The sequence below is a fragment of the Falco peregrinus genome, chromosome 1 (genome assembly GCF_023634155.1).
Source record: "Falco peregrinus isolate bFalPer1 chromosome 1, bFalPer1.pri, whole genome shotgun sequence".
Lineage (NCBI taxonomy): Eukaryota > Metazoa > Chordata > Aves > Falconiformes > Falconidae > Falco > Falco peregrinus.
The window spans coordinates 125,103,140-125,113,253 of NC_073721.1; the positions used below are offsets into that span (position 1 = coordinate 125,103,140).

At 41.9% G+C, this 10,114-nt stretch overlaps 1 protein-coding gene across 3 annotated transcripts in view; it reads right to left on the reverse strand.

The window, feature by feature from the left end:
* Positions 1–9,257, reverse strand: part of MEGF11 (multiple EGF like domains 11) — a 288,733-nt gene extending 279,476 nt beyond the window's left edge. For all 3 annotated transcript variants that reach the window (XM_055815691.1, XM_055815687.1, XM_055815686.1), the window contains exon 1: positions 9,044–9,257. The gene's annotated coding sequence lies outside the window, so the exon portion shown is untranslated. The remainder of the gene's footprint in view (positions 1–9,043) is intronic.
* Positions 9,258–10,114: the final 857 nt, after the last annotated feature.

The window sequence follows — 10,114 nt, forward strand, 5'->3', positions numbered from 1 at the left end:
GGACAGTGTTGAGGTTCCAAAGATGGAGATTCCACATCCTTGGAGTTTTTTAAGATTACATCCTTGTTTTTTATGATGACATTCCTAGCTTTTTGAAACCTGTAAATGCCTAAAAATACATCTACATACCCAAATATTGTCCTCTCAGTGTTTTATGTCCTCCTTTTGTACTACTTCCTCTTCCAGAATTAAGCTGAATTCCTTTCACCCCCCCCCTACTTATTCTTTTCGGTGCTGTCACCAGTAAACCTGCAAACTCGCATTAGTACAAACACCAATGGGGTGTCTGTTGACTACCAGATCCTCAAAAAAAACCAACCAAACAAAAAACCCCACCAACTGGAAAGCCACAACTGAAAGGCAGCTGGGGATTGCACTACTGAAGCCAGACACAGACAAACTTGGAGAATACCAGGCAGGTGGGTAGCAGTCCTCGGTGGAGTAGGAGCACACAGGCAGCAGGGTCTTTGCAACAATTTTACATCAGTGGCCAAATTGAGGCCACATTCCATCCCGAAGTGGAAAAGTAGCACTGAGACACCAGTCCTTCCCCTTTCTGGGTGCTGTTTCAAGCACAATTCAGCAGGATATAATAATCAGATCCTAACATTTATGTATCCCTTCAAGTAAATGCAGTGTGCTGCATTACTAACATTTACACCACAAGAGCACTTTTGCAAGCTCAGAATACATATTTGCCTCCTCCTTCAGTAGTCTGCACATTGGTAGGTTGCGTTACGAAAGTCAGAGCCTATTTCATTCCAGAGTACCTGTGCAAACATGTTTCTTTTACAAAAGTCAACAGAACTACTAGTCTATATTCTGCTTCCAGTGCAGATTATTTTAAGTAGGTCTCCTTTTTTTTTTTTTGAATGTCTGCATACAGAAGAAACCTAAACTTAGCTCTTTACTACATAGAGAAGACAGACCCTAAAATTGTCCTCTGCTTAATGTTCTACCAAGCTGCCCTTCGAGCAGAAAACTCAATCCTTAAACAAAGCCTAAAAGGCAGGATAAGACAAAAGACAGACCTGCAGAAAAATAAGAGAGCAGGGGGGGGAACATCTGCTAAAAATATTAGGAGGATGCCTGAATTATCTAGAAACCATCAGAGTTAAATGCTGGACGTTAATCAGCACAGCAACATCCTGCTGTTTCTCTTTGTCTCTCTTTCTTTTTCTGTCAAGCAAAAGGATTTTGCACACCACACACAGATCTGATTCCTCACCTTAACATTCTCATTTAACTCAGTAATGTCTGGGTGAGCCTTTTATCTGTTGCTGAATTTTATTTAGTTGTTTCTTTGTCCTCTCCTGTTTATTTTCCTAATTATGTTTTTTTTTCTTGCTCTTTTCTACCTATAAGTAACTTTCTGTATCTTTCCTACCCACACACCTCTGCCTACCAAAATAGTTTCCATTGCCTTTCTTGTTTAACATTGTTTGCCCCTCACACAGGGTTCCCACATTTTTTGCATTTTACAGATCAGAGCAAGAGGAACAAGATCAGTTTCCAGGCTGCACTCAGACCATCCACAAACAATCCCACGGAACATATTTTGAGAAATAAATTTCATTTACATCTTTATCAGCCAGAGTGGTACAATATAAACCAGAAAGAAAGATTAAGAAAAATAAAACTTTTCAAAATTCCTATGGATTGGAATGTACATAGCAGCTGTCTCAAGTATTAAGAGCACCCACTGCATTCATTTGTTAACTGATACTTTGCTATCTTTTGACCACAAACAGCAGACAGTATTTTGTCATTGGACAGATCTCAGTTTACATAAATCACAGCTTCTGCCCAGTTTATAACCCAGTGCTACGTAACAACCTCATGGATCTCCTGCAACAGGCAGTACCAAGCAAATGAGTCTCCTCGCATTTGCAGCATACAAATCTGTGTATTTGACCATCATTATTTACTATAAATGAATATTTTGTAAATATAATCTACCACTGTTGTAATTTCTGTGACTTACTCCCAGCAGCCCTCACTGCAGAGACTGCATCTAATCAATCCTCAATTAATATGCAAATATATCCGATAGGCTACTGATGTCTTTCCTTTAAAACACACAATACATAATTAACGACAGCTGTAATGGCACCAAAGACTCCAAACCAAAAGAACTTCTCACTGTAATTTACACTTACCACCACTAAAGAAGACTGATTTGTTGGAGTATTTCTTTTTCAAGTTTTTTGCAGTCTTCTGGAAAAGCCATTATTAGTAGTTCTAGTCAGTGACTGCAGTTACTATACTTGGCTCCTCAAAACAAAATTCTATGTAACTAAGTACAATGTTATTTCCTATTATAACATCTGCTGGTAATAGCTAGGGCTACATCCAAAAATCCTATTTCAGGGAAAGTTTATAGTAAAACAGCAAAAACATCACTGTATACACAGCTCTGTCCTGCTTTAACACTATAGCTATCAAGATCCATCATATCTAAATTAATGTTCAGAGTTACAAATGATATTTTTTAAATTTGTTCATTCATTCATTTACAATAGTTTTTAGTCTTTTTACCTTTCTTCACAAGTAAAATAGAAACTAGGCATTATTATGAAAGGGTGGGATTAATCTCGCCAGATTTGAGTAATCCAAAACTTACGATGCCTGGTCTGGTCTGCTAGTCCAGCTCGAGGACTGGTAGACTACCAAGGACTACCTTGACTTCCTTGGAGGAGGGTGGCAGGCATCATATCCAGAAGGCAATTAATCCTAAAGGTGATACCATCTGCAAAAACAAGCCTCCAAATGTCTAATCTCTCTGCAAATAAACACTGGTATAAAACTCTTCTTTCTTTAGCATTTCAGTGCATGACTAGTCACATGGTGTTTTGCAGAAGGCAATGCATAGTAACACTGAGAAGTAAATTTTCTGATGCTTGAATTGTATCTATAAAATAACTGATTGGCTCTGTTTGGTTGACAAAATACCTACCCGAAATATGCACACAAAAAAAAGGGGGTGGGGAATGAGGAGAAGGGATGAAGAACATTCCTGCATTGGACATTTTTACTAAGTTTGAGAAATGGTAGGTGTTATAACTTTAATGGTTCTGATTTGCCTTATCCATTTTAACACACAGAATTTAATATGATTTCAAATTAATCACAGTATTTCTTTAAAGTGATATTTACAGCTTTTACATTTAAATGAAGGCAAACAAAAGTATAATTTATGCTATAATAATGTCATATAAAGTATCGTTGTTTTAATTCTTTAATAGAATTAAGCTAGCTGTGGCAAGTAGATAAAACCCCTTTGAATAGTGAAACACTGCCATAGTTTGTCTTGTCAAGGCTCCTGCTTCTAAGAATATTTATGATTTTACCGTTCCTTGAGAACCATAAATGACACAGCATGTCAATGAGACAGTTTCAATCTCAAGTCTGGATATTTCTGTCCAGAACTAGAGTATAATTCAGTCTCCATCCCCAGATAACCCCAGCCTTTCTCGTTATACTGCTAACAAAGGGATTAATACTGGACTTCCTCCTGAGAAACAAATTCTATACCTTGTGCTAACCTCCATGACTTTGCCAAGACTGCATGGAATGAAAATGAACACAGCATTTCATTGTGAATTAAGAAAGCACGAATCAGACCCCAGTGTGCAAAGTAGAATGGCAATTTTCTGGAGTGACTGCCTGTCAAGTAGGTACTAGACTATGATGCACAATTCATTTGACAAACTGAGTGTCAGTGAAGTCACCTACCAGTGTCCTATGCTGCTACCAAAAGCATGTTGGCTGCTAAATGACTTGACATTCTTTTTTCTTTTTCTACTGAGCTTATTTTAGAAAGGTTGTATATCAATCTGGAAAGTGCTGTGAACATGATGTTATCGTAATGGTACCATATGCCAGTCGACTACTTACAAATCATCCATGCTTCCCTCACTTGGTAGATTTTAAAAGCATGATAAAGAACTTGATTCTCCTCATGCTTACACTGGCTTTATATCCGTATACTTCCATGTTTTATGCTGGTAAAAAAAAAAAAAGGACAAATATTTATACCAAATCCTCAAAAAACCTTTAAAGGCTCTTAAAATAGTTGTGTCAAATGACAGTTTTTCCTATTCGAATATCTGTCTCAAAAACAGATGTGAGTATTAGAAATGCAAACCCTATGAAGAAGTAGAATATGCTCCCAAAACACCTTATCTAGCCATACAATATATAGAAATAGGTTATATCCTTTAACTAAAGAGCTTTGGAGCTTTTAATTTATCTTCCTGGTTTGGCCCCTTAAGGAGGCAACTGTGAATTCCACTACTCCATCTTACAGTTTCTCTATGTTTTTTCCCACCTTCTTTGTTCTAGAGAAAGCAGATTTTTATGTGTTTACAACACTCCATAAACCTTGCAAACAATCATGTAACCTAAGATGTGATAAAAACAGGAAGTTAGCAAAAGTTTACATCTTAACAAGGAATCCAAGAAAAAAGGTTACAGAAAACTTCAGCAGCATATCTGAACTTAAGAGAGCCTGAACTCATTTCCACTCAAATCTACCAGTTACATGAGGGACACAAAAAAAAAAAAAAAAAAGGATTTGTTCACAAATTTCACACTTGGCTAACCTTCAAGCTGTCATCTTCTGGCAGTTCTCTGGTGCCATTTTAACCCTTTAAGACATTTTTCAGAGTGACTATTAGTGCTCATCAAACGCTTTAGGTTGAAAAACCTAGAAAATTAAGTTTATGAATTTGAGCATAGAACTATTTTCACTCAGCTACTGCACCTTACTCCTCCTCCATGCAAAGCGTATCTCTAGCAGTGAACCCGATTTCAGCTTCATGCCCTGCTCGTTCACCAGCCTATATAGCCAGGTTGTTACTAGGAGAAATTCTCAGTACCAGTTCTTACTGCAAAAGAAAAAGTTAGGCCTACCAGTTGTGGTCTTGTTTACAATCTGGTGCAAGTTGGATGTGCTCTTCTTTCCTGCTGTATTTCTGTGAGTGTGCTAAGTAGTGACCTTCATGTTTTATCTCTCTCCCGCTCTCTGAAAGAAGCTTTCATACAAATTTCAGTATTTTGCCTTCAGAACAGCAGCCAGATAGGAGAAATGGCCTGAAGGGCTTAGCACTACTGTTAATACACAAGTGGTTGTAAGCACACTTAACTTAGAGAATTCTAGACTTGTCTTTGGACATCCTAACTGAATACTTTAGACTGTCTGGGCTATAGCCCACTGTTTTATAGCTACCCAGTCTGATCTTCCCAAGGGCATGGAATATCATCTTTTCATGAATGGGTACATAATCATTAATTCCTAAGCTAAGGATCACATTTTGTAAACTTTAAATAAAATTTATCCTCTGTATATGTATACACCAATTGTACATCACTCACAGGAATCACACAGAAGTATCACATAGCTGAATTCATCTGGCAATCTTAAAAAGTGATTCTATCTGGGATTTGTCTCCTTTGAGAGTAGCTCTTCTAATTTTCTACAAGCTTTTTCATCTCTCTCTCCTTAACATACAGAACTTCCTCGCTGAGGTTTCAATCAGTTTTGTGCAAAGGAAAGTACCAATCGCTACTGCAGCATGGTCAGCCTGCACAGTACAGAACAATGAGGTTGAATTTTTTTAATCTTTTCCATTAACATCTGAACAACCCTTTCTAGGGGTATCTCATTAGTTACAATTACCATCGTGAATAATTTCCTTGGTCCCAGGTTTTACATATTAGTCATTTTTAGTAATATGTGAGACAGGCAGAGAAGGACTCCCGTTGCCTCAACAGGGATGACAAGTGCTGTTTGAGAAACCTGAGGAACACTAAGATATCTGCATTGGGCACTAGATACAACATGTGTCTCACAGGACAACTGAATGCTGTTGGAGCAGCAACTAGAGACCAGGCAGGATACCCTGGAGACCCTTAGATGACTGTGAGATCCGAGTCCTAACTGCAACTACAGCACGGTCTGAACTCCATCACCATCAGTAGAGAAATTCCCAGTGACTTTGGCTTTGAATTGGAACTAGACTGACTCTTGTAGTGTCACACTTTCTTTTGCACAGATATGTATGTGTAAGGAAACCCATGCCTTCTAGCACTCCTCTGCAAGATGCAACAAGAATTGACACATTTTCATAAAATGAAAATAAGAATTAAGTGTGTAAACAGGTAATTCAAACCCAAAGTGGTACAGATGGATAGTTTGTGGGAACCCACCACAGACAGACCCTCTATGCACCAGGAAGTACATGAAGGCCAATGGCAAGTATGCATGTTGCAATAATTAAAATGTAAAAACTAATGCAGGCACCATACTTACACACTCCCCAGTGCCTGCAGCCCCCACGTTTCAAAAAAAAGAGCTTATAGCTTTTATATAAAGTAACTGTGAACTGTATAAAGCCTCCATTTAAATTTCCACCCCAGAGATTTGCACAGCAGTACTGCAAAAAGTAGTAATTATATAGAAGCTTTTTAATAGGCAATGGTATGCAGCACATCTCTTTTTAAGCTGAGCAACCGAAGTAGTATCATAAATATTACGTTTAAATAGTAGATCAAACCACATGGTTTTGAAAACAATAACTAAGCACATACTTTACGGGAGCACAGAATTAGAAATGATTTCACAGAGAAGGATAAAAGGTTTGCAGGAATGGCGATCACACCACAGAGAAATAGTTTATACAGCCTGTACTTGAAGGTACATTCACAGTTCCAACATAATTAACTGTTTTCAGAGATTTATAGTTTTGCTGTATGCATTTGCTTAAATATTAATTCTGCTGCCTAGCATTTAAAGAACGATGGATTATTCAAAGTAAAAATGGCTGAATGACCCATTCATAGTAAATATGCTTACAGACTTGCAACTTATTAAGAGAAAACACAGGCTTCTGTTTGATACTTCTGACTATTAATGTATTTTTAATCGTAAAACAAGAGATAAAATTAGTCTTTTTTCAATGACTACAAAACAGGAGCAGCATAATGCATCTCTAATATTGTATATTTTACTTCCAGATTTTTTTTTTATTAAAACTATAAAATTTTATGAAGTGGATGACCAGATGACTGGAAAGAAAGACATTGAAATTTTATTTTGAAAACCACATAGTGACCACACCACCATTTTCAATGTTTCATATGTTGAAACACTGAAACACTTTCACCTTTTCAACTTTTGCAATTCTGTAACAAATTTACTCAGATATTAACACGAAGCAGAAAGAAAAGTTCAACAGTTTGCCCATTGAAGAAGCCTTCAGAAAATGTTAGTGACAAATAAGAACTCCTGTACCTGCACTGAAACTAATTTTGCAAGCATGTACCATTATCCTTAAACATATGTGCTTATTAGTATTTATTGTTCTAATGCAAAGCCAATTCAGGTGCCTCACACTAACTTTAATAGACTCCAGACCAGCTCCCATGAATGTAAACTTGTTCATCAGCTTTTGCAAGACCTGATCATCAGTCTGTAAAAGATCACATAAAATCATATCCTACGATGAGACTGGTTGGTTGGTTCACTTGCCTTTACTTAGCACTACTATAAGCCAGGCAACACACATAAAGGAATCCATCTATCAGACATTAGTCTGCGAAGAAAAACTTGTGGGATTTAATAACAAAGTGGACATGTAAGGAAGGTCCAAACAGAGAGAAAAGCTCTGGCTGCACTCTAAGAGAAATCTAACAGAATGGGAAGGATTCAAACTGAGACTTGGCTATCCCAGAAGAAATCTCCACAAAATTACTCAGCCCTGTAATGTGAAATTAAGAGACATAACATCCAATCACCTGACTCGATATTTCCATTACCAAAATACAGGTAATATTTTGGGTGGGGGTGGGCAAGGGTCTCCCCCATTTGACGGGATATGGAAGGTAGACAGGTACTGCATTCTAATTAATTCATAATTCATATGCTACCTATTTATGTTCTAAACCAGGAGGTCATAAACATATGAACTGTAGGCTTCCTTTTAGTTAACTCTGGACTTTCTTTCTGCTGGGGATGAGGGGGGGAACGGGGGCTAATGCCAGCCTTCACAGTATTTAGTGATCACAGGGGGTTATTTAAATCTCCAAGCCCTGTGATACTTTGAGAGACGGCTGCCTTGGTTTCACAAAATATTGATCCTCTGCCCACCTCTCCGGGCCAACCAGATGCCCGGTGCTTGCAGCTGAATATTAATAAACATAGACATCAAAACTCTGTGCTGTCACCTGAGGATGTCAGGTGAGCATTTTATTTGGGAGCTGATATCTTGACACTCCCAAACTTCTCTCTCTTTGTTAAGAGCCATCTGGCAGGGCGGCCAGAGTCCTTCCTAAGCAAAAGGGAATGTTTGGCAGCGAGTAGCACCAGTGAGAGTGATTCCACCAGCTCCCCAGCCTCAAGAAACAGGCATCACTTACACACTGCATCCTACAACTTCTCACCCTGTGCCTCTCCTTATCCCAAAAACAACCCTTTTCATCAGGAGCCCTGCTAAGTACAGACAAGGGAAACTGCTACAACCCGACAGCGGAGGCGCAGCCCGAGACTCCGCTCACCCGCGCAGAGCAGCAGCCCACGGACGGGGATACACAGGGACCAAATCTGCCTCCTGCAACCAGAAGAAAGTTCGTGCCGACACAACACCCCAGTAAACCATGCGGTGGGGGGGCGGTTTCTGAGAGAAGCGCTGAGAGGGGAGAGTCCTAATAAAGCCGTAAGATTTCACCCACGCACACATCTCCTAGATCAGCACTTCCAAAATCACCAACGAGAACCCAAAGAAAGATCGAGGGAAGGGACAGAAACGGGAGGCTGGAGGGCGACTGCCTCCCCCCGGGTTGTCCTCGATGCCTGGGCAGTTCCGGGAGGAGCAGGGAAGGGGGCTTCCTCCCTTGCAGCCAGAGGGTACAGAGGAAGCTCCTTGCCCCGCAGCAGCAGCAACGCCCGGAACAAACGGGGCGTGGGGGGCCGCAGCTGCAGACCCAGGGGCTTCGGCGCCGCGTCCCCCGCAGCGCCCAGCCCCTGTCCCGACTGCGCACCTACCTCGGCGGGATCCGGGGCCGAAGCCCCGTCGTGGGGGCCGATCCGTGGGGCTGCGGCGGCGGCAGCGCGACGCTGCGAGAGGCGGCGGCGGGAGGCGGCGAGCGGCAGCCCGGGCTGCAACGGCCGAGCCAGGGCCGCTCGCGCGGGTGCACCGCACTGGCACCGCTGCCCAGGACAGGGAGGCGATGCTGCTGCGGGGGACTCCGGCCGCCTCTTTGGCTCTGTTAGGAAAGTTACCGCGGCCACACGACCCACCTTAAACCCGCCTCCCCGCAGGACACGGGGGAGGGGGAAAGAGGAGGAGGGAGGGAGGAGACGGGGGTGGGGGCTCGGAGCCGTTCATTTCCCAGCGCAGAACCAAGTCACAGCAGCATCTCTCGGGCTGTCGCTCCGGGATGCAGGGCTGGGCGCACCAGTACTGCCCCGGCTCCCGCGGACGCCGGACTGGGGCAGCGCTCCGCTCCCCTCCCCCTGGATTCTTGCATTTACGCGCGGTACCACGGGGCCGGCTTCAGAGCGCAGAAACTTTCCCGTTTCCTGCGGCGCTGACGCTGATTTTTTGGCTTACTCGTTTGGTGATGACTGGTTTGGCATCTCGTTATTTATTTAACCGTTTGTTGTTTGGGGGAAGGGGGATCTAGTCCTGAAACCTTGGGGTTTGTGTATGTGTTCTGGGTTGGTTTTTTTCTCCGCCCGATTCAATTAAAATACCTTAAACAGACTAAGAGGACAAAGAATCGACACCCCGGCATCCCAAGGTTGCCCGCCCTAACAGTGCATGTGGGAATGAGGAAGCAAACTCTATAGCTGAGGCAGAAACACTTAGCAGCTCAGCAGAGGGTAGCAGATGAGGAAAAACCAAGGCTCCCTGCCTCCTGCAGCTAAAAGAAGGGGATCTCCAGAGCAGAGACCTATCAAACTCCTCTGACGCACTTAGCGGGAGATCATGTAAACTTCTGGACCCATTTCAAGGTGCCTCGGTTTGCAACTACACGCACGCAGTTGTAGGGGCGTGCATAGGTAAACACATGCAGGGCTCTGACTGCCTAAAGCAGTCCCTGGATGGAGAGA